Source organism: Armigeres subalbatus, chromosome 2, assembly GCF_024139115.2.
Source record: "Armigeres subalbatus isolate Guangzhou_Male chromosome 2, GZ_Asu_2, whole genome shotgun sequence".
NCBI classification, from domain to species: Eukaryota; Metazoa; Arthropoda; class Insecta; order Diptera; family Culicidae; genus Armigeres; species Armigeres subalbatus.
The window spans coordinates 193,533,059-193,558,087 of NC_085140.1; the positions used below are offsets into that span (position 1 = coordinate 193,533,059).

At 38.5% G+C, this 25,029-nt stretch overlaps 1 protein-coding gene across 2 annotated transcripts in view; it reads left to right on the top strand.

The window, feature by feature from the left end:
* The first annotated feature begins 212 nt into the window (after positions 1-212).
* The window catches only part of LOC134211440 (methylcytosine dioxygenase TET), a 470,864-nt gene continuing 446,047 nt past the window's right edge, over positions 213-25,029 (top strand). For both annotated transcript variants that reach the window (XM_062688291.1, XM_062688293.1), the window contains exon 1: positions 213-316. The gene's annotated coding sequence lies outside the window, so the exon portion shown is untranslated. The remainder of the gene's footprint in view (positions 317-25,029) is intronic.

Here is a 25,029-nt window from a genome sequence, read left to right on the forward strand (position 1 = left end):
GCTACATCAGGACGGATAGGCCGGATCGGGGCGAGTGGCGAGCATAAACGAAGCATAAAACGATGGAAGGAATACATGCTGCCGCACACGCATACTACTGGGTGGGAAGGTCCTATGCTTGTATTGTGGATAGCGCGGTGGCGGCGTTTTTTTTGCGGCATCGTGTTCGTAGAACCAGGGACAATGGCAGCACGCCGATGAATGCTCCAGAAGTAGAACCAGGAGTCGTACCGCTTCCCTCACTGTTTATCGTGCTCAGTTGTTGTGTATCTTTCGTAGAGTGACAGTATCGGTGTTGCGTACTCCGTCTCTAAAGGTAGAGTTGATATTCTGGGGCTTTTTTTGGGTTTCTTTCGGGATGTTGGGGGATTGTCTTTGTTTTTTATTTGCGGATGGTGGAGCGTAGGTGGTTTTCGGGAATTTTTATGCTCATGTATTTATTCGGTGAATTATTGGTGAAAGATTTCTGGATAATTGCTAGATTGGAATCAACTGAATGAGTTTTTCGGGAATCGTGTGTATTTCGTATTTCAAATCAAAGTCGAAAACAGCATTCGGAAGATAGGACCATACGGTGTCCAATCGGAGTGTAATCAGTTGTCAGTGATTGTTTAGTGATAAGGAAAGCCAGATGATTGAAACAAAACAGAAACGTTGATAGGAAGACGCATATCTGGTACCAATAAACGTGGGGCATGAAATGATAAAAAAAAGGTGAAGAACAACGAAAATAAACAGATATGCCAACACAGTGAATCGAGTCGATTTTAGCTGATATAGCAACAGAGTGTGTGATAGCAAAGTGCTGAAACAAATTGCGCGAAAGTTGTCATCTGTTTATTCTCAATTGTCAACCAACGATCGTACTTGGTACCTATCTGACTAGGAAAATAAAAAACGCAGCAATGAAAACGCTACGAAAGGAAGTTGCCTATATTAAATCAAACCAATTGTGCCTAATCAAAACGCGCGCCATCCAGTGAATCAAAGAGAGAGTGAAATGTCCGCGATTGTGCGAGAATGCATTTTTATCATCGTAAGCCGCAACTAACCATGCGACAACATTCGAGAAGTGCGAGAAGAATCATCTAACCGTAGTGATTGAAGCGAATTCGGTGTAATTGGAAGCACTTACCAAGCTCAACCGAAACTAAACCAGAAATGGATTTTGATTGGATTTTATGAACCACCGCGCGTCTCCATCGCAATTAGTGGCCGGGTTGTGCATAGCCAGCAACTAACAACAGCGAAGCAACCAGCCAGCAGCGAGGACGACAGCTGCAACCCTCATTTCATTCGGAACCAACCAAACAAGGAATAAGTATTACACTAGAATGCCACCTTCTACGTCTGTTCGTCTGTTTGGTGACTGAGCAGTTACATCTGCTCGATTCGATTCCAAGTTCTCTTTGCCTTGCGACGCGACGTTTCTTCCATAGAGAGTCTCCTATTCTCGGGTAACGGTTTTGGGAAAGGAGTTCGATCCTGTTTCCAGTTCTCCTATCGCTGCTACTGCTACTGTCTCGAATCAGAGCCAGCCAGCGGTGGTAGTGGCGTACAGTCTGAATGGTGGGAAATGGTGCTTTACTGGCAGGATGGGAGAACCGGGGTTTTTATGTACGGAAAATTCGTATTAGGTTACCGCATCACCGGTGCGGTGCGGTGCGGACAATGATGGGATTCCACTTTTATGAGCTGTTGTCAGCCAGATTAGTGAGACGTTCGTTTCGGTTTGTACATAGTTGGAGATTTCTTTCTGGTGAAACCTGAAATATGTAGAAAATAGGTAGATGAGACGATTTGTTATCAGCAAAGAGTGAAGGATGAAATCGATTTGGCTCAAACAAATGAACGACACAAAATAACGATCTGGACGGAGGGTTTCACGAAAATCTTATTACATATACAGTTTTTGGCATTCAAATTCGCTACTTTCCTACAAAAAGAGTACCACAGCATAAATATGTATGTACTGTTGTAAATTCAAATAAGTGGCTCACTTTTTTGAGCATATGTACAATTTTTGTTGTTATCTTTGAAATTAAAAGAAAACGTTAGTATCGATTTTTTGAACATTGGAGTCGCGCTTTACACGTTCAGATTTGATAAATTTCTCGGTCAATTTCAATCTGCACAACTTTTTAAATACCTCGTGATTTTCTTCGATTTTTTTGTGAGGTCTACTCAAATATTTATATTCAAAGGCCAAAAATAAACCACGTAAAAAGCGTCCTTAATGTAATCGAAAAAGAAAGTCAATGAATAGAACATCTTATTTTAACCAGAAAACCTTTCAAAAACTGTTCTAGATATTTTCGTTCTCTCACAGCTATTTTCCGGCTAAGTACCAGTCAGCCTTCTGGCTGTAATAGTGTATGACCAAGATTAACGATTTGAGATTAGAGGTGTTGACCCATTTTCGGATTGTGGACGTGGAAGCAGAATTTGTTTGTAGTGGTTGCTTCACGCTATCACTTATGCAAAAAAGCCCAAATTGATTCATCGAGCGGTATCATAACCTACGCATTTAAGTGTCAAAGATCCATCATTGGAAAACCACTAAGAAGAATATGAATATATGCCATCCACTAATTTTGGGGACAAAGGATACAGAGCATGGGACCTTTGCCTTTAAAGGTTGCAGCACACAAATTATTTTCACAAAAATCAGGTTTTTCGTCAGCTTACTTGAAACTTTCAGAATAAAAAAAAACTAATCTCACCATGTTATATCGACAAGTTCGAATCTTGTCAGTTGCCACATCATAAGAATCAACATGATTTACCAAGTGATTCACGCATAGAGCTCATTTTTTTTTTAAATTCTCTATCCAAATTCTCGGTCATTTTTCCATACAGTCATACAATCAGTGTTGCCAGTTTCACTAATAACTTCGAGCGACTTTGAGCGTTAAGGCCCATCTGCAATGTAGGCGCATTTTGACAGAAAATACAAGGGTTAACTATCAAAACGTGCTGCTGCGCTCACCATGCCCTTATTCTTCAGTAGTTCTGCACGCAGGCATTCTACGATTTCAAACGAAGTTTCCAGCGCAGTTCATTGAATGCCTCCCATGATTCAGATGGAATAATTCTGTGATTCTGAGCTTAAGTTCGCGACATAGAAAAGAATCCCCAAGTAGCCTTACGAGCAAAGACGTAGGATTGCCAATCCGGAGATGGCGAGTTCGATTCTCGGTCTAAAATGTTTTCGGGTTGGAAACTTTCTTGACACCCTGGACATCGTGTATCCATTGTATTTGCCGGGATCTTCCTGCAATTTCCGTAAGAAATCCTTCTGCGATACCAAACGGAATTCTTATTCGATTCCAAACGGAATTTCGAAAGAAATCTCTCTGCGATTCCGCACGTAATTCTTTTGCGATTCCGAACGCAATTCTTTTGCGATTCCGAACGTAATTCTTCTGCGATTCCGAACGAAATTCTTCAGTATTTTTCAACAAGGTTCATCTGCGTTACCATCGAAATAAATTTCAGCAAAACTGAATGTAGTATTTTAAACCTCTACAACCCAAATTTTAGTTTTCGCTCAAAATCACTATTTTGCTTTGTAAAATCGATCTAAATACGGTTTCAGCATTAATTTTTTTTAATTTGCGATTTCATCAATTTCACACTTTGATATTTTAGAATTTTGTTTTCCAAGTTTTTTATCCAATCAATTAGTTTCTTGAATCTTTTATTTTTTTTTTGATTTCATAAACATATTTAGAGTTTGAAAATTCCTATCCAATGCGGACTCAAAGTTTTTTTTTTTAATTTTCAGAGTTTTTTTTATTTTCTGTGTAACGAGTTGGATAAATACTTTAGAGTGTAACATTTACCACTATAACCTTCTACTGAATAATCTTACTTGTAGAAAAATATTAAACTACAAATATTTAACTCTTGAAAGTTATACGAGCAAAAACACGGAAGAAGAAAATATTACTCAATTTTCAATATTTTTTTATAAATGTGTAGGAATTTTAAAATTTACTTTAAACCACATTTAAACACGTATTGAAGTTTATATTATTGATCAACATCAAAAAATTTTCGAAATCTGATCAATTAAAAATAACAAAAAATAATCAAAATACCCCGTCTAAAGGCGATCTTGGGCATTAGAGGGTTTAGGATAGTAAATGGAATCCTTTTCTGCGATTCTGAATGAAATTCTTTTGCGATTCCGAGCGTATTCATTCTGCAATTTCGATTGGCATTAAAATGCGATTCCGAACAGAATTCATCTGCGGTTTCGAGCATCATTCTTCTGCGATTCTGAACATAGTACTTTTACTATTCCGAGTGAAATCCTTTTGTGATTCAGATCAAAACCCTCCTGCGATGCTGAATAGAAACCTTCTTCGTACTTTTGTCTGTGGTATATAAAAGAATTATTTTACAATTTCGAATCGAATCTTCGTATCTGAAAGGTGTTTTCTGCGTGTCCAAACGTAGTAATTTTCGGTACCGAGCGAAATCGAACGGAGTCTGCGGTTGCAAGCAAATCAGATAAGTTCTTGAAAAAAATCTGAGACTTTTTTCACGTATTTTTTGACTAAAAACGTATTTTGTCCATAACTTTCCATTACATAGTACGATCCAGCCAATTTTTCATAGGGAGCAATGGGGCAGGATTCAGTGTCGATTAAAACTTGTTGCTGATGTTGGTTGAGGGCAAGATGAATACACAGCTAGGTGTTTTAATCTGCCCAGTTTATGGACGAGAAGAAAGCGGGGGTGAAAAATTCATTTTCGGTGCAAAACATAAACAAACCGGCTGGCTCTTCCATACTAAAATCCAAGATGGCTGAATCGTGAATTTGGCAGATTGGAACACCTAGTGGTGTATTCATCTTGGTTGAGGGTAAGTGCCTAAATAATGGGCTAGAGTTTTTTTTACTCGTGTTTGGCGTGAAAAAAAAAGTATTTTGTATAACCAATAGCTTTTAATCCCGTAGTCCGATCTTTGAATTTTGAATGGGATACAATGGGATAAGATGCTGCATCGAATACATCTTGTTGCATTTGAATCGATGAAGGATATGTGCCGCAAAATGGACGAAAAATTTAACGCACATACATACGCACACATACACACACAGACATCTCCTTGATTTGTCGAACTGAGTTGATTAGTATATAACACTATGGAGCGAACATATAGCTTTTACGTATACTTAGTATACGAGAAAGGCAAATATATATTTTTTCTAGACTAAAATTAAAACTCCTTCTAAAAAATCAATACAGAGATCAGGGTATAAGCAATAAATGAGTATGAAATTTCCCCAAAAAACGCAACATTTCCATAAAAAATTAAAAAGTTCCACTAAACAAAAATAAATTAGTACTCATAAAAGCAAAAATTGCAATTATAAAAGAAGAATTTTCTATGAAGAAATCGAAATGTCCGCTGAAAAAAATAAAAAAATTCCAAAAATAAATCAATATTAGCAATGAACAATTACAAAATTTTCCAATTTTTGTTTTAACCAGTGCTAATTATTTTTTGTTAAGTGAAAAATTCTTAACTGTTATGGAGATCGAAGTAGGTCGCGGTGTGACATAAAAAATTTCATCCGTCAACTTTTTGGTGCTAGCAAAAAAAGTTATTCTAGAAATAATGGTTGTTATACAAAAAGTTTCTCGAGCTGAATTGGGCGAATTTTGGCAGCGAAAATATTGATAGAAGAAGCAAGGAATAAATACAAATATAAAGTGAGTCGTTAATTTCTCCTATTTCTTATGGTCTTAGTTACTGAAAAAATGTTTAATTTTCGCCGACAGCAGTGAGCTGCTTCAGGTGGTCCAATTGTAGTTCGAGTACGCCCATTAGAGGGCAATCAGGATCAGTTCGGTTTTGTGAATCTGGTAATGTTCCGGTAGGATTTCAAACCGCCTCTCGTCTGACGTCTGACAATTTCCATAGGGGATAAATCGCTTTTCCTACGGGATTTGTTTATTTTCGCTGGTGTGTAGAGTCGAGTTAGGTTCGAGACCACCACCACAGGGAATGAAATAAAAAATGGCCTCTCGTTAAGTAGATGTCATATCATCATTTCCCTCCCTTCCCTAGTAACGGAGAAGATGGGCGTGGCAAGCAATGGTAGCTTTCATGCTTTATCATTTCGGACCTTGAAAGCCCCTGCAACCTGCTGTAAAGAAGATTATGGACATTATCATCCTTTAAACGTTATTGTAATCATTGTCTAGAGAAGCCATGTAGTTAGATACCCATACTCAAATTTTTCTGATTTGTTATCATCATACTCTCGGAACCGTTTTTACGGAAATAGTCATATATTTGCGTAGTCCTTAAGGATTTTTGATCTACAGCCAGCATTGGACCTCCCTAGACAAAAAATTAGCCTCCCCTAGGATATAAAAAGTATATATATGTTCCATATTTAATCCCATCATAATGAAATGTGTGGAAGACGAATGAGCTTGTTTCTCATTTTTTAGAAAGATTCCATCATCATCAGAATACGAGAAGAATTCTCATCATCTCGTCAAAGAATTCCTTTCAGAACTCTCTTGAAGTCTTCCAACCAGAATCCAGAAGAATTCACACTGGATTCCATTCGGTATCGTTGAGGGATACCCATGGGGAATCTGTGAGGGATACCTTTCATAATCCATGGAGGATTTGCTTCAGAATCTCTCGAATTGCTAGGGAATCATTCAACGATTTGCTTCAAAGGCCTTCGACGATTGGTTCGGAATCCCTCAACAATTTGCTTCAATATCTGTGGGCGAATCCCTTCGGAATCGCTGGCGGATTCTTTTCGGAATCTCTGGGAATTAAATCAAAGTCTCTCGATGATTTAATTTCGGGATACTGTCGAGATTGCTTCGGAATCCTTCGACGACTTGCTTCAATATCCCTGGAACATTGCCTATGAAATTCCTGGAACATTCACGTTGGAATTCCTGGAGGATTTCCGACGATATCTTTCGAACATTCCCGTCAGAACTCCTGGAACATTTCTGTCAGAATTTCTGGAATATTTTCGCCGGAATTCCTGGAGGATTCCATTCGGATTCTCTTTAGAAGATACTCATTGGAATCCCTGAAACATTCCCTTTCGGATTCTCTAGAACATTCCCGTCGAAATCCCTGGAGCATTCTCGTTTAAATTCCTGGAATATTACCGTTGATATTCCTGAAGGATGGAAGATCACTTAAGAATATCATTGGCATCCCTGGAACATTTCCGTCGGAATTCCTGAAACATCCCAACAAGCAATTAAAGCTGAACAAGCTTATTTTTAAAGAAGACTATTTTTGGCTATATAAGCGCTTCACCCACCTTTAATGTTTGTTGGGATTCCCGTCGACATCCCGGGAGGATTTTCTTTCATTAGATAATAAAAATATTTATGAAATATACAAAAATGTCCACTGCCTACCGGTGGGACCTTGACAGCAATCCGTCAAATATTATCCTTTTAGTACCTGAGCGCTACTACACTAAGACGCAATAGCCGAACGCGCCGTAGTCAATGTAGTATTCATCGGTTAACAAACACACTTCCATACTGTGGGCTACAACAGAAAACACGTGCTTGAGAAACAGAGAATATGGATGAGTGTGATTGATCCGAAGATGACGAAGATGCTTCACAAAGACGGTAGAATTACTAATACCCGGTGGCAAGTACAAACATAGTTGATCAAAAGTCCGTAAAACCTTGCAGAAATTTTAGGGACTTCCTGAAACACAATCGTGATTTTTGGCTTTCAGTCACATGAAAATGTTGAAAATTTTATTTCACTGTAAACATGTATTGAGTCTTTTGCAACAATACTTGTGTGAAGTCAATTAGGATAATGATTCATCAATTATTGACAGCTTTATTTTGTTGCATCTTCGCTAGTACTGCAATTTTTTCACAGCGCTTTGAGTATGATTCTTTTGTTTTGCATTTATCTGCCTATGACAATGTATCTCTTTCTCATACAGGAACTCTGTATCCAATACAGGGCTGAAGCGAATAACCACTCGTCACAAATCGTCACCGCGCATTATTATAGATAGCTTGTTTATTCTTTATTCTTGAATCAATGCTTCGTACATTTTCAGGATATCAATATCTTCAAAATCTTACTTATATTTACATCGAGAAACGCAGTTGTTCCTTCCTAAATACATTATTGATCAGGAAGTTGCAGAAAGGACCTAAACGCTAGCTTATACACGTTACGCTTTGAGGTCTGTACACAGAAGTTCAAGCGAATAAAGCCACTTATGTGGTATGGCTCATAATATAATAACATCCAGAAATTCTCGTTTGGACGCTGTATGATTTGTATGTTGGTATTTCGACGAAATGAAGTTTATTTCAACTTTACATAAACTTTTTTTTTTCAAGGATGGGTTCAAAACCATTCAATTTAAAACAATAATTATCAAAATAACGATTATTTCAGCTCTATGCTTCAGGGGCCTTCGCGGGGTGAAGAATGATTTGTCGTGGAGTGGGGCTTGAAAAACCCAGAAAAATCCCTTACGTAATAATTGAACGGCCATATATTGACTACATGCCATTTTGCTTCATAGTGAGGTCGTTTTATTTATTTTATTCAATGCTAGCAATTCATTATTTAGCATACGGTAGCGAAAACAAATTAAAATTGACTTTAAAAAAAAGCAATCCATCTGGACAAACTATAAAGAAAAGCAATCCAACATCCGGTTTGATGGGGTTTACCGTTTTAAAATCCAGAAATAGTGACTAATCAGCGTTTCCAAACAGCACTGCTTCAGCTTCAAGTCGACAGAAACAAAAATAAACTGCTTCGACATCTGAAAATGACATGTCACCATCCAATTCCATTTGCTGACCAATTGCTACTCGTTACGGTCACGATTTGTGCTTTCCTTGAACTCCGCGTACCCTTCATCGACCCTCGCTACACCAAATTGTATTATAACCAATAGAGGAAAAAGAATTCCAAATGCCAGGACTAGATAGCACAAACAGTGCAAATCGAGAACAAAAAAAAATACTCCTTCACTCGATCTCAAACATCGAAAAGAAAAAAAAAAGAAAATGGCAATACTCTTGCGAAGGATAGTACAACTTTGCAATGCGCTCGCCACTGTCTTCCTCATCTACTATTGGGAACGACAACGGGGCAGCAGCTTCTATAGCATCAAAATCGAAAGGAGAAAAACAAAGACTTTTCCTCGTGGCCCTCGTCCATTTTCCAGGTTCGTCGCATCCTTCCCTCTACAGTCCGCAAGTGGACTGCGCTGGTGGAAGGGGTTCGGCACAGCTCAGTTGGACAGTTCACCAGCAGCCTCGGAGAGGGTGTTTATGGGAGAACAAGTTTAAAATTTATTTCAAAAGTTTTCATTTAATTTTTTTCTTTCGATGTTGCCATTGCTGCTACTGCCAGCGGAGGAGATTCTTTTATTTTTTTTTCTCTCTCTGTGAACACATTTCCTTTTGGCAAAGCGGCTGACGCTGCTGTCTTCGACTTTTCCGGTTTTGTGCCAGCAGATAGGTGCTTTGCTTGGATGCTTGCCTCGCCGTTTCGGCCTTTGGAGCTGGAGCGTCTTTGTCGGGATTTTTTCTTCTTTAACAGCGTCCTTCCACTGACGGCCGCAGCAGCCGTTTGCGCTCCATGCAATTGGCGATACGGTTGCCACCGACTGGTCCTCGAAGTTTTGGTTGAGGTTAGATCACATCCCGGAGTGGAAGCGGAAGCGGTGGAAGAAGCGCTGAAGATTGGGAGGGAAATTTTTTGACAATCTTTATCTTTTACTATCTCGAACGTGACTGTTTTCTGTGGCGAACGAAGAGGACTGCAGGCTCCTGCACGGGACGAGATTGCTTGGAGTGTGGTACGTTGGTGGCCGCATCGTATCTTCGTAAGTCGGAGTGCGGGTGGACCGGATGTGTTGAAATGGAGTAAGATGGAGAACATGATGCTTGAGCTCGTTTGAGTCGTTTGGGTGGAAGGAAAAAAGTCGTCCTTGCTGCTTTCCATCCAAGCGAACACAGTTGCAGACGGTGGACGGTCGGTTCCAGTCAGTTATAGTAGATGAATAGTGGGTTTTATTGCTTCCCTGAGAAGGCGACTCCATCGGCGGGAAGGTGGACCAGGGACTGTGAGAGTGTATATCACACAGACGAATGATTTATACTTTTCTTCGAACACTTCACGTTCATCACAGACGAGTGGACGGCGATTTCATTCTGGAATGGAAGTACGGCGAGAAAATCGATTGATCGCGGAACAACCCTGTCATTTTAGAAATTTATGTCAATAAGGTTTGGACTGATGCTTTCAAACAAGGGTTATGGTGTTGCTCAAATATTATTGTTTAAGAAAATTGACCGAGAAAATCTTGGAATATGCAAATAGAGAGAAAAAGCTTTGACAATAAACTTTGCAATCTTGGAAACAAAGTACTTGATTGCAAGCAGAAACTAAAACATGCATTATAGTGTTGGTATGTTATTGATTCATCAATCACAAACCGTATTAAATAAGTTTCAAAGTATATTGTCAAAATGTCGTTTGATGCGTAACAGTAGCCGGACCACATAGAGCAAAACGAAGCTATTGACACCTTGATTTATTGCTTAGCTTAGATTTAGCTTTGTATAGTCAACATATCTATGGTTTCTACTTCGTACCCCTTTAAGTTGATTTATGCAATTTGTACAAATACAAACATAATAGATTTACAAATGATAACGGATAATATACTATAAATATCCCACGTACCAAAATTCTACTTTTCACACAACGCAAATCAGCAACTGATCTTTAACTCAAAATCGCTGCTAACGAATCCCATGCTGATTGCAACTCTGCCGTCTGCTGCATATCAGCACCATGCCACCGTCATCACCATGCGTCTCCACCCTCTTGGAGTGCCTATAAATAAGTACCTTCGACATATAACTAGACCAGGACGAATCTGGCAACAAATACGTCTGCATATTTAGATGATGATGACGCCGTTCCTAATGTCTCGTCGATGCTCGTCGTAGCAGCCGCAACAATAGAAAAATACACCCAAAAACCATAACAAAAACAACGTGCCAATACCAAGACACAAAACGAACCACCTACACATTGGAACTCCCAGCTTTGATTTCGGTTTTGCTTGCTCGCCTTCCGACGAGGCAGAACACCACCAGGGAAAACCCAAATAAAACGTTTTCTCCATCATGTGGCGTACATGGTAGAAGGAAAAACCATCATCGGCGTCGCCATCACCATCATCATCATTACAATGCTCATCGTCATCGCACCCCGTCCAACTAGTGGTGATGGTGGTAGTTCTAGTCCACACTATCGTAGTTTTTTCTCCTGACGTGACGAGGACGACGCTGAAAAGCGCAAGCAGCCAGGCAGCGGTGGATGTTCCCCTCGTGAAAATCTTCGCTTTTGCCAACGACGATGATTACGCCGAAGATGCTTCGTCGCCGTTCCGACAGTTTTCGGATTCGGAGGAAAAACAACACCACTGAACTTGAACTTTTCCTCCCGCTCACAAATACTCGAAAATAAAACCACGCAGTTTTGTGCGGTGGTGTGAGGGGCATTAGTCGGTCGCCGTTCGGAAGTGGGCATAGATTGTTTGGAAAATGTAGACGATCAAAGCAAAGGGACGCCACTCGTGGTGGTTGACTGTTTTTGGTTGCGATTTAGGACATACTAAGCATGTGGAATGCTTGCTGGCAAATGGGCTGGTACTAGAAGCGGCTAACTAGTTGAATCATTTTGATGGCTTTTTGAGTAGAGCTAATCATACTAAGCTACAACATATGTACGTTTGAGGCAAGTGATTCATTTCTCATTAGTGGAAAGGCTTTATTAAAAACCTCTCCTCTCAGGTAGTATACCCTTATGCTGTCGTGAAAGTGATATGCATAACAAAACAAGGCCTAAAATTATGTAAGTTAGGTGGAAAAGCTTAAAACCAACATTTGAAAAGGGCGTAACAGCCAAAATTCAATCTATCCAGTTTTTTTATCTATATATATATATATATATATATATATATATATATATATATATATATATATATATATATATATATATATATATATATATATATATATATATATATAAATATTTTTTTTTTTCGTTGAGACAAGGAATCGGGAATAATAAATTTTGGCCGTTACGCCCTTATCAAATGATGGGCTAGGTATGACTCGATAATAACATAACTCAGAGGAACTGCTCCTGGAACTCATCTCATGGCTCCGATGTTCATCCTATCAAAAACAAAGCAGTGGAAAGGTATTTGATATGTTTCCTATTTTTGAGATTTTTTCCAGCAGTGAGCACACATGTTGACAAAAAGACGACGAAATTGGTGCCGTATTTCTTTCGCGATGAGATAAATCGGGACAGTTCCCCTACATTAAAAATGTTTTCTGGGTTACTGTGATGGTTCCTTCAAACAGCTTTTTAAGGATTTTCTCTTTCACATTTCGATATTTCCATGAGTCGATGACCTATTCAATAACGACTCATGGACGATTCGTCCATGAAGTCAAAAGTGAGAAATGAGTATTGGGAAGTGATAAATTTGATGACTCATTTCACGCTCCTCATTACTCATTACTTACATCTCATAGTGAAAAGTGAAAAGTACGAGGCGAGAAATGATAAATTGAAAGTGACAAGTGAGACGTCTCACTTTTAATTTCACTTAATTTATTTCTCGCTTATTACTTCTAATTTTTACGTCTCACTTCTACCTTGTTTCATCGCACTTCCCATTTCTCACAATGAGAATTGAAAATTAGTATGCGAGAAATGAGTTAAGTGAAATTAAAAGTGAGATGTCTCACTTGTCACTTTCAATTTATCATTTTTCGCCTCGTACTTTTCACGTTTCACTATGTGAAGTAATTAATGAGTAATGAGGAGCGAGAAAAGAGTTGTCACATTTGTCACTCCCCAATCCTCATTTCTCACTTTTGACTTCACGCTTCTCACTTTCCACAGTGTGAAATGAGAAGTGAAAAAATGTATGTATCACAATTATTTGGGCTTATTCTACGGGTACAGTGACGTGAGATTGCTCGAATAACGGTATAAGAGTCGTATGTCTCCATTCGAATAACATGATAGAATCACTTGAGAACAGCCTAAATCGACTCACCTCACGTCACTTTATTCGTAGAATAAGCCCAATTGTTTGGAGACATACGGACATTTTTCCGTATGTACGATGTTCAGTCAAACCGTTTTCAGCCGAATAATGACCAAATGGAATTTGGCTGAATGACTTTCGGTCAAACGACCCATCCCCAGTATGAATGTTGACCAATCCATTTTTCATACATTGAAAAAACATTGGAAAGGGTTGAACGAGTTCGCGACTTGTCATCTTGGGTAAAGAGCTCACTTTATGCTTCCATTAAAACGACAACAGTTGCAGGGCAAAAAGACAGCTCACATTTGTACTGGACGTTTAAAGATTCTCCTTTCTTGATGTTTTTGTATTACGCTCTTGTGCGGTTCATTCTTTAATGTGCTGCTGTAGTATGGTACATGCAAATTGGATTGCACGTTCAGAGTCACGGTGTCTTTGTCCGAAGAGGCTTATTTAAAAAAAAAATCAGTATCTCTGAAACACCCATTACACGAAAGTGCATGTTTTCCTCTTTCACGTAGGTGCTGCTCATCTGGGGTCATTTTTCCATATATTTTTGGAGATTTCTATGGATTATGCACCAAAAATAGTGAAAAAATAATCTAGATCCCCCCAAAGAAGATTTCAGTTTACCCACTATATTAAAGAGGAAAGTCTATACTTTCGCGTGGTGGGTGTTTCAGAGATACTGATTTTTGAAAAATAATATCCTCCCATGGAGACACCGTGAACTTTGTAATAGGCGTCTATTTTCTTTTTCTTTTTGCCATAAAATCAACAAACATCAGAAATGGGCTCTGTAAATACTTTTTTTTGTAATTGTCATGGTTTTAACCATTTTGTCATCTAAATGAATTCCACTTTTTTGCCCAAACATCTGATAGTGTCTTAAGTTATTTATTTACCAACTTTTCAACCCTCGGAGACGAGCCAGCCTTGGGCTGAAAGTCTCTTTAATAAAGACAAAAAAAAAAAAAAAAAAAACTTTTCACCCCGCTTTCTTCTAATTCGGATTATGGCTTACCTTGCAACTACTGCACCATTGGCATAGCCAAACAAATCACCGACCGAATCACAGGATTCATTCGAGGAAAACCGGCTTCGAAAGCCATAATAATTGAAAAGCGTGCTTACTCTTTAAGGTCACTCCTGACGGAATCCAAGTTTCAAAGTTCTCGCGTTTTCGGGGGCACACCACTCGATACGGAAGCAACGCACAACTGTCATTTTTGGTGATTTAGTTTTGCTGCGTCGCAGCATGCGTGAAAAAATAAAAATGACAGTGATCTTAAGAAACAAACACTGCATGATGCTCTGTACCACGGTATACAGACAACAAGGTAGGCTCGTAAGAAAAATGACACTTCTAGAGTGACGCATATTTTATCGCCACATGTTAGAGTACAAAAGTAAGCATGCTGAGACCGTCTCGGTTCAGCTTGTGCGAAGATAGTAGTGACGACACATGTTTACATTCAAACTGAATGTTTACATGCGTGCTTAGCCTGCCTTGTTTTTTGTATGCCGTGCTCTGTACAATGCAAGCGATCCATCTCAGCACATTGCAATTGCTCACTTACCTCACTTACCTACTGCGATTGATTTCATTGTTTATTATTGTTAATTATTTCTCGCGCTTAGTTTCATAGGGGCGTAACTGTATTGATCGATTTCTCTTAATTGATTTTATATTTTGTTAATAATTCAATTGTTTCAAAAGCTACAACCATTATTATTGATTCTGGTGCAATATTCAATCATCCTTTATCACACCAAAACATTAAATCATCGCCAAACTAGCGCAATTTGTCACAATAATAAAAATAAAACATCGACGAAGAGAAATCGATCAATACAGTTACGCCTCTATGAAACTAAGCGCGAGATTTACTTTATTATTTTATTCCACCAACACATGAGTCAGTACCGGCAGCTTTACTTCCTATCCAAATAAAAGAGTGACCAAACATTTTCGTCTTAGAAAATTCCAATGGCGATGACTAGGGTGAACTCGGGCTCACTGGGGTGAAAGGCAAGCTTGCTTATAACACCCAACCAACGGCTCCGTCAAATTATTTTTTAATGATTACGATACCTGCTCTGGCTGGTCACCGATAACTGCCTGAGCTTCGAAAACATTTCGGAAGAATCAGATTAATCATCTGATAAATCTCGATTACGCTCGAAGGTGGTGGACGAAGTTAGGCAGATCTCACTGTCGGGAACTGTATCAGTGCCGGACGGTTCCCGGCTGATATTCGGAATACCTAGGTTATCAAAGGGACTCAGGTTGGTTTTTCGGTTGCTTACTGTTTTGGAATTGGATTCTATACGATCGCTCTCGAGAACCGCTTTGTCACTTTACAATATTCGAAGCTGACATGTGGCTAGTCGCAGAGACGAGTGGATTCCGGTATGTTTTGAGATTAGCGATATCGGAGCGCTTGCAGCAAGCATCGTCAATATGGTTGTACTTTTACTGGGCTTATTGGCGTTATCATTGAGCTTTATTCTAGTCTGGCTGCGGTTGTCACTTCACAGGAATGCAGAATCGAAATGGCTTCGATTGACACAGGATGATTCTCGTTATCCTCCACATTCGGTTATGAGTCCCTGGAACAGTTGATAGGTGGAAAGAATAGGATGGCTTCGCAACTTTGGTTCACTTTCTTGACAACGTATGAATCATCGTTGGACTAGGCATTCACACGTTTGGATTGGTCCGATCAACTGCTTCTGGAGCTGCATCAATTTTACCTTGAATGGATCGAGTTGGGTGAACAACCATGAAACGTCATCCATGTGTCATACAAACATTCGTTTGAAAACATTGTTTTTGTTAAACTTGTTCTCGCTTTTTTGCTGACTTATTTGGTCTCTCCACCATTGAAGCCATAAAAAATATATGAATCAACTCAGGGGTTGAACTACCGGGACATAAACAACAGAAATCATCTGACTGGGACAAATTGTTTTGGTAGTAGAAGATTGCATTAGAATAATAAACGAAAATACTGAATAAAAGCATGAATTATTTGAATAAATTTTGAACTTCCAATCATAGCAATCGACTTTCAAATAGTAGGCTATCAATCATACATATATTATATAATAGATTTTAAAAATCTCGATTGACAGAACGAAACGGAGCCAAAGAGACGATACTAAACCGAATGTTTGGTGCATCGCCTATGTATCACTAGAGCTACTGGTTCTGTCGGAACGTACTTGTGAGTATACAGCCCATGAGATTTCAGATATTCGACGGATGTCCTAAGGATATTCGCTCGGCCGCGACAATTGTCTTAATCGGCTAGTTGACGACACTCTGCTGCGGGTGCAGCTTTCAGAGCACAGTATCCTCCGATCCGGTTCGAAGGACCAAATGTTCGTCCACAAATTAGGTTGGGCAGAATTCCCTCCGAGTTAAAGTTGCCTGGATGATAATCAGAACCTACGGTTGAAGGATCAGAAAGGTTGAAGACTATTGTCTGGCTTCCTCTGGTGGATTAAAAGTTGGATTGCTATTTCAAGCTATATATTTTCCTCTCGGTATGGACTGTATAAAGGTCGGAAAGTTACAGAAAAATCTTTCTTGGATGACATTTCATAGATAGTTAGTTGTATGCTTATTAGACTTCTTTACATAGTAATGAATTTCTGTCTGTCATTCCGATCTTCAAAGACTCGGAAACTGTTCGACGTGAAAATTTGTATGCACGGGTTTCAGAGCCGGGGAAGGTTCTTATGATAGTTTGAGACCCCTCCCTCTCAAGAAGGAGGGGAACACTCATACAAATGAAACCAAAATTTCTGCATAACACAAGAATTATAAACTAGCAAATGGAGTCAAATGTGGCTTGTGCAGGTTTTAGAAGTCAAGAAATGTTTGGAAGGAAAATTAAACAGAATTTTCCACATATCTCGAGAACTAATCAAACAAATGGAATCAAGTTTGATATCTGGAGGGTTTTGAAGACAAGAATTGTTTCATGGTAGTTCCGGATAGGAGATGAGGGGACACTGGTCCCGTGCAAATGGAACAGAAATTTCTGCATAACTCAAGAACTAAGGGAGTAAATGGAACCAAATTTCGCATGTGGAGGTTTTTGATGATGATGATGATGATACTATCAACTATTGTAGCAAGGCACATGCCGATAGCACTGGCCATATCTGACAAACGATTTGATCATTTTACTATTGTTTGTATTTCATCAGACTGCTGTATGAAGGGCTACAAATGGGTGGGGTGGTTCCATAAGCAGAGACACTTATGCGAATCAACGGGATGAATAGACAATCTCCTTCCAGAAAAAAGTTCGTACATACAATTTTCCAATCTGGCTCTCGTTTCCAATAGGAAGTTGACGATCCCACTCTTCCTATCCAAATTGCTTCAATCGGGTGCCCTGAAGGTGTTTTTATGGTATGTAATCATATTTAGATTTTTAGATTTAGATTTATGATGAAGCAAATTGAACCAAAATTGGCATGCTCTGCGATTACATTTACCCCTTCAGAATACTTAATCGTCTCTCTCTTTTCAGAAAGAGGTTTCTGAAGGTTCAAACCAAATCGAATCGTAGGTGTTAAGCTAGTACTGGAGCCGATATTCTCGCGGTGACTCAAAGTTTCTGGACAAAAGAGAAGGATATCAAAAACCACTTTCGCAATGGCGCGAACATGAATCTTTGGAAGCAAATCAGCTTTTAACTGATAAAAAAGTGATCAAGACTTTTCTGAGTTCATTTTATGTCTGGTCAAATACGAATTGTCTGCTTTTGATTGTAGAGTTATTTAACGTAACTATCAGTACAATAATTATCAAAAACATTTCTCAATGGTACAACCAAACGTTTTACTTATTATAGGCTCTGTTTTTCTTCACATCCTTCTTAGTAGGTAAAGGTGGATTTCCAATTGTATATCTAATCTTTATTCATATCAAATGATTGTCCTACAAAACGCATGCCATTAGTCAACATTGTAAATTTTTGAAATTTCAATATGTTCATTGAGAATGTTTACTGGCAGGTAGTAATTTTTATATTTTTTTTATGTTTCACGGGACATAATTACATTTCTTATGTAACAATAAAAGAAATGTGAGACGTATCCCCGTACACTTTGTTGCGCGGCACAAATATTCTCGAAACTATCCCACGGAATGCAGGTTGTCAGGTCACCTTATGTAATCAGACGTAATTCACTATTCAAAACTGATGATATCAAACAATGTAATTCTCATCACCATTAGCAATTGTCTTTCATTTTTATTTCATGAACTTTTCAAGTAATCATGAAGCTGAAAAAAAAGGTATACTTGCCAAGAATAACACAAAAAAACTATAACATCTTCAATAGGGAACTTTACTTCTATATAGTTGGGTATTGACAAAAGCTTTAAATTTTTACATTGATTCAACTACACTTTAAAATTATCGCCATCAAAAACCTCAACCTTCACCCCAAGATAACCACAGTTGCTCCTTCCTGCAACGATAACAACGATCTTTTGGGATTCACCGGAGACGAGACACCATCATCGACGAAAAAAAAAATTGAATTTCGGAAAATAATATTTCGCATGAGTTACGTTTTCAATTTACAATTTATTTTATTTTCCTACCTTCCAGTTCCACAAAATCGGCACCAATTTGGATGCTTGCTTTTGCCCAACCGGCGATGCCAGCCCGGGTGTGTTATCTCGTGTGAAGTGAATTTTTATTTTTATCCTAGATCACGTTCCCCGGTTTTTGGTTGACTTTTTTTTTGTTCAACCGCACCGCAGCAGAGGAGCAAGGTGCGTGCATGGGCGCCGCATGTATTAAGCTTCTGTCAGTATGCCAAAACCACCCCCACGATTTCCACTTTGCATTGTGGAGATTGCTTTTCCTCCGCGAATCCTCTTTGCACCTATTCATGCTTTGTTTCTTGGTGCAAAGCTTAGCGCAGAGTTGGCGCCAAAAAGTGTTTCGAATTATTTGACGTTCGCCCATGCCTTCGAGTGTGTTTCTGGTGCTTGCGCGGAGGTGGAACACATTACGAATTCTCAACTGTCTTCGTAAATAGACAAATATGTCACGACGAGGACGACGACGAACGTCTCCTCTCTAACCGCCACCGTCAGGAAGCGGACAGGAGCTAAGATTTTTCACTTTCCGAGTTTCTTTTTTTAATCCCAGTCATGAAAAGCAAATATTTTCCCCCCGAAGAAAGCCGCAATCTGTGCCGGAGGCCGCAAATCGAAGGCTCATCCAGCGACGAACAGCAGCGGAGCCAGACGAAGCAATCACATGCGATTGGGGCGTTCGATACATCATCAAATTCAGGTGAACTCATCCATGAATATTAAAAAATATTGTCGAAAACGGGATGACACGTGAAAATGACTGCACGCTGTGGCTGCTAGGGCTCTCCGGCTCTGGTGGCGAGGTTTTCGTATTTCAGACACGTTCAGATGGTTTTGCCACGCGGTCCCGTTGACGACGGGTGACAGGTTTCGGAAACGGGGCGGCGGCGGGCGGTGTCGAGGCGGCTATGTGTATTGGGAAACACCGCTTCCGATACACACATTCCCGGCGTCGCGACATCATTGAAATTCCTTATATGGAACGGAGGTGGGTGCCGTGAATCAAATCACCTGGTTCAGATGGAAATCTTGAGTTTGCGAGTCCTGTCGTCGTCGTCGTCGTCGCTCATGTCACTTGTCAGGCAGAGCTGCTGAGGCGTGATTTAACGGAAGATTCAATATATTGGGCTTCCATCAGTTTTTCACCCTGAAGCTGGCTAGAGTTGCAAAAGCTACCAAAAGCCTCCGCTGATGCACAATTCAATAAAAAAGGAAAAATGTTAGCATTGTGGATAAATTGATTGTGCTTGTTTAACCATCATGAAATTAATTCGGGTTATATTTTAAACCATTGCTTCTGATTTGCGTGGGAAATTATTTTTAAATTCCGTAACAATCTCTTTTGACTATCTACGTAAAATTCTTATTCTTATTAAATACACACCAGGAAATTCTTCTGAATATTCAAGAAAAAGTTCTGAATTTCCGCGGAAAGTTCTTCATGAGTTCGGCCATTTTTCTGATTTTTCTTAAATTCAATGTATTTTTAAATTTAGATAAGGATTCGAGTGATAGAACGATGTTTTTCAATTTCCGAAGGAAATTCTTTTTTATTACTTCGTCAATTCTCCAACCAAATGACTAGATTCAAGATATTTCATTCAAAACCTACACTGCCCACAATCGCATATTTGTCCCATATGAATAGGGACGGGGCTGATATGCGATCATAGACAGTACAGATATTAAACATGAGGCTAACCTTTCCCGGTATTGCCAGGCCTGAGATGGTAGATCGATTTTCGAGCCGGTCAAGAGGATCTTTCAGGTTGGAAATTTGCTCGACTTTTCTAAGCATGGTTGCAATCATAAACTCTCAACTGAGGTCAGCTATAAGCTAAATATCATTAGCTTACTGGAAGACTGAAGAATAAGAGGTTACGTGGGTCGGGATTTAAGTGTCTGATGCCCAAATAAATCTTCTTCCTTTAAAAGCATTAAAATCTTCCAAAGCATCTTCAATTACTTTAATTTATTACTTCAATTGTTCAACACATCTCTGTATTGACATCCAATAACCTACCTACATAAGGATAATTCTTGTCCAATCTCTGCACTCATTATTCATCGTTGTATCATTCCTGATATAGATCCTTAAGATTTCATCCACCAATTCAACGTCACAGCCCATCGGTAACAGTCGAGTCAATCTACCGAGACGGGACAGATAATCCTCATTACCGTTCCCAGCAGAGTCTTCATTTACTATCTATGTATTAAATCGTGTAGGGAAAAAGGAACCGCGGAAAGCGATTTCCGCGGGTCCTCGAAAGACGAAATCCTGGACGAATAATCACAACGACGGATGAAACAAGAATTCAACCTGAACCACCTTTATCCTATGCATCCGCGTGTCCAATCCGGTGAGCCATCTCCAAATCGTCTCGTCTTCATCATCATCGCCGTCATCATCATCACTGTCAAAAGATGCTTTCCGCACCAGACGGGCCAAATTGAGACACCTGGACTGCGTACCTTTTCCTCCGTCTCGTCGTTTCGCTTTTGTGAGAAAATCGCGTCCACTGAAAGAAACCGAAACCCGAACAGGACCAGCAGCAGCGCGCAGCAAGATTGGGACGAAAAAGTGTGCACGAAGAAAAAAACGAACCAACAATCCCCGGGGGTGCGTGGTGCGGGTAGGAAGGTTATAAATGACCTGCGAGCGACTGAATGTGAATGAACCCTGTTGGGAGAGAGGGTCCTGCCCTGGTAGAAGCACCAGCAAGAACTTTTTTGAATTGCCTTTTTTCGGGACTCGGGATCAAAATACTGCTGAGTGCGTGAACTCCGAGTCCGAGTACTTGGCGTCGAAGCTCGTCGATTGATTTGTTGCTATTCTTCATTATTGATGACCGAGCCGGGTGGTGGAAGAAAGCTGGGTAGGCACGGAAGAATGCCAAGGAGTAGGTCCCAGGAGAGTCATTGACAGCTGCTTCGATTCGGGGCGATTCGGTGGAAGAGGGAATCACTTACGGCGATACATAGTTGACTATGTAGGAAGAAGGATCGGAACAAAACGGAGAAAGAATCTTGTGAAAAGGGTTGTGAAATGGTTTCAACACCTTTTTTTTTCATCACGAGACGAGATATCATCGGACGTTAATCAGATTGAACGGGTGCGCGTGAGAAATAAGTTGGCAAAAAGGAAGAAAGTTGGTACGGATCGGATCAGAATGAGAAACCTGATGCTAAACAGAGGTTATTTCAATGAAGTGCGGACTTTGATGTATGTGGTTTTTGTTGTGTTTCCATATCAATCAGGAAAGGACGACGTGCGATAGTTCACCGATTATATTAGAGGAAAATCGATCATCACACGTGTTGATTGTTATATAGATGGTATAGAAAGAATCTATAAAGTTCATCCTAACGAAACAAGTAAATCTTTAACGTGGAAAATTCCTACGCAAATATTTACATTCTTTCTGATAGAACACGAAGAATTATTGGTTCTAGGATGCGCGTCTATGATGCAATACTTTGGTCTAAGAAATTTGCCATTTGGGTGCCGTGCTTATGCTGATATACTCGTAGATATAGAAATGGAAACTCGGCACCTCACAGTGATTAACTGACAACATGATAACCAGTGATGGGAAATGTCAAAAAAATGTCATGGCATTGCTATTACTAATTTTTTAATAACTTTTTCCAAAAGTCATTTACAGTTCGGATTTTTTGATAGGCATGTAATACTTAAAGGGTTCTAGAACTTTGTCGAACAGATCATTGTTCTAAATACAAAGTGTGAGCCATGAGAGCGAGATTAAAAAAATGTCACGGAATGTCATGACATTAATGTCATCTGACACTAATTCGGCTCTCACGCCGTCAATATCATATTTAGAGAAATTACCTATTATAAAAAGTTTTCGAGTCATTTGAGGGCTACATGTTTATATGGAAAACATAATTGTAAATGACTTGTGAGAAAAGTTGTTAGCAAATTAGTCCCATGACATCGATATGACATTTCCCGTCACTGATGATAACACTGAGAGATGAGATAAGACAAGCAAAATCTTTGTTTTCGAAAAACGACAGAAATTTTCGTTAGCGAGGATCTTCTGCTTCTAATAGCCAATTCAGATTACGAGCATTTACGAAATATTTGACGTGATATCATATGAAATGAAAATATAATGAGTGAACTTTGACATCAAGATACTCTTTTAACATGTCATTAAGCTCGTATAATAAGAAGAATCAAAGCCCAGTAAAAAGAAGAAACAAAACTTTTTCTCTCATTTGAAACATTTGTGATTCGTTCGGAGATTTCCAAGAGCCTTATACATAGAAGACAATTGATTATAGTTCGACTGACGAGACTAGTCAGCATTGGGCTGAAAGTCTCGCTAATAAAGAAATAAAAAAAATTCAAGAGATTTTTGTTCTTGCCTTCTGGCTTTTCAGTCTGAAATATTTTCAAACAGGTTTACATTTGCATTGCCCGACGTTTCGGCCCGTTTATTGGGTATTTTTCAAGGGAAAAGCTGTCTGTCGTTCTTCGGCAGTGCTAAGTATATGAAGAACGTCAGACAGCTTATCCCTTGAAACGTCGGGAAATGCAAATGTAAACCCGTTAGAATATATTTCAGATTGAAAAAGCTAGAAGACAATGAGTATCGTGCAATTAGGGAAGCAATTTCATACGGATTTTTTGAGGACTTTTCGAATGTTTATGTTTGATAATTGTTCACTTACTCATGATTTAAATTAAATCAATTGTATAGCTCCTCTGATCTTGAAAACAGGACTTGAATTGCACTGCCTATAAAATTCTTACTCCTAGTAGCATGGTTTAACAGCAAAGCAGTTTTGAATTGGTTGATTCGAAAATACAGAATATAATATTACGGAAGGAAAGGAATTGAAAGTTATTAAATTATGATGGTGAATATGTTTTCATCAGTGGATTAGCGCACATTTTTTTTTTTTTGAAGGGGAGAGTAGTAATACAAGATAAAGATCCAAATATGACGGCCGTGTTACAGTAAATACTTTAATGAAATCAATCAATCTGCTGTGTTCCTTTTGTAAGGAAACAACGAAGAAAGGAATTCTATGATAATATTGAACCTTAATTCAAATGGCGCACCATATGTTTCGTTGAATATAACACTGCAATCGTACTATATGAATGTCTGTCTTAAACGAAGAACTCGATGAGCAGAATACCATTTTTCATCATTCGTTTTCGGCAGCAAAATAGAATTTCCAAGAAGGATTAAAAAATTTCCATATAAAAATAGTAAATTTTCCAATTAAGAAATTATGAGCAATAAATAAATATCAAATTTCCACAAATAATGCTAAATTTCCATAAACAATTAAAAATGTTCCACAAAAGCAAAATAAATTAACACTTTTAAAAGCAAAAATAGCAATTATAAAAGAAGAATTTTCCATAAAGAAATCCAAATTTTCTACGAAAAAAATACAAAATTTCCATAAATAAATCAATATTAGCAATAAATAATTACAAAATTTTCCACAAAATATATTTTTAATAAGAAAATTTTCATAAAAAATGCTAAAAATCAACAAAATTGGTTAATTTTTCAATGAACTTTAAACTCTTTTAAAGAAGGGGTCATCTATGTTGCCCAGTTTTATTGCTTTTACATATCTGTTTATGGAAATTTTCATATTTTTTTTATTGCGCTTCATTGATTTTTTTGTGGAAAGTTTTTAATTTCTACTGGAAAAAAAAATGTTGAAAATTTTGTAATTGTTCACTGCTAATTTTGATTTATTTATTGAAATTTTGTATTTTTTTCCGTAGAACATTTTGATTTCTTTATGAAAAATTCCTCTTCCATAATTGATATTTTTGCTTTCAAAAAGGCTAATTTATTTATCTTTTGTGGAAATTTCTTAATAGTTTATGGAAATTTTGCATTATTTGTGGAAATTTTATGTTTATTTATTGCTCACACCCTGGTTTCTTTATTTGAAACTTTCTAATTTCTTAGGGAGAGTTTTTATTTTAGCCATTCGTTTTCCCATTTTCTCGTTTATCTTATTCATTCTCATCTCTGACTTTACATTTTTACCTTCTTACATCTTATTTCTCTTTTCTCATGTCTTGCTCCTCAATTCTCAAATTTCACGTTTTGCTTCTCACTTTGCACATCTCATTCCTCACTCATCACGTCTCACTTTTTACTTCTCATATATTGTTTCTCACTTATAAAGTGTCACTTCACTTCTAACGTCACATTTTCCACGTTCCGTTATTCATTT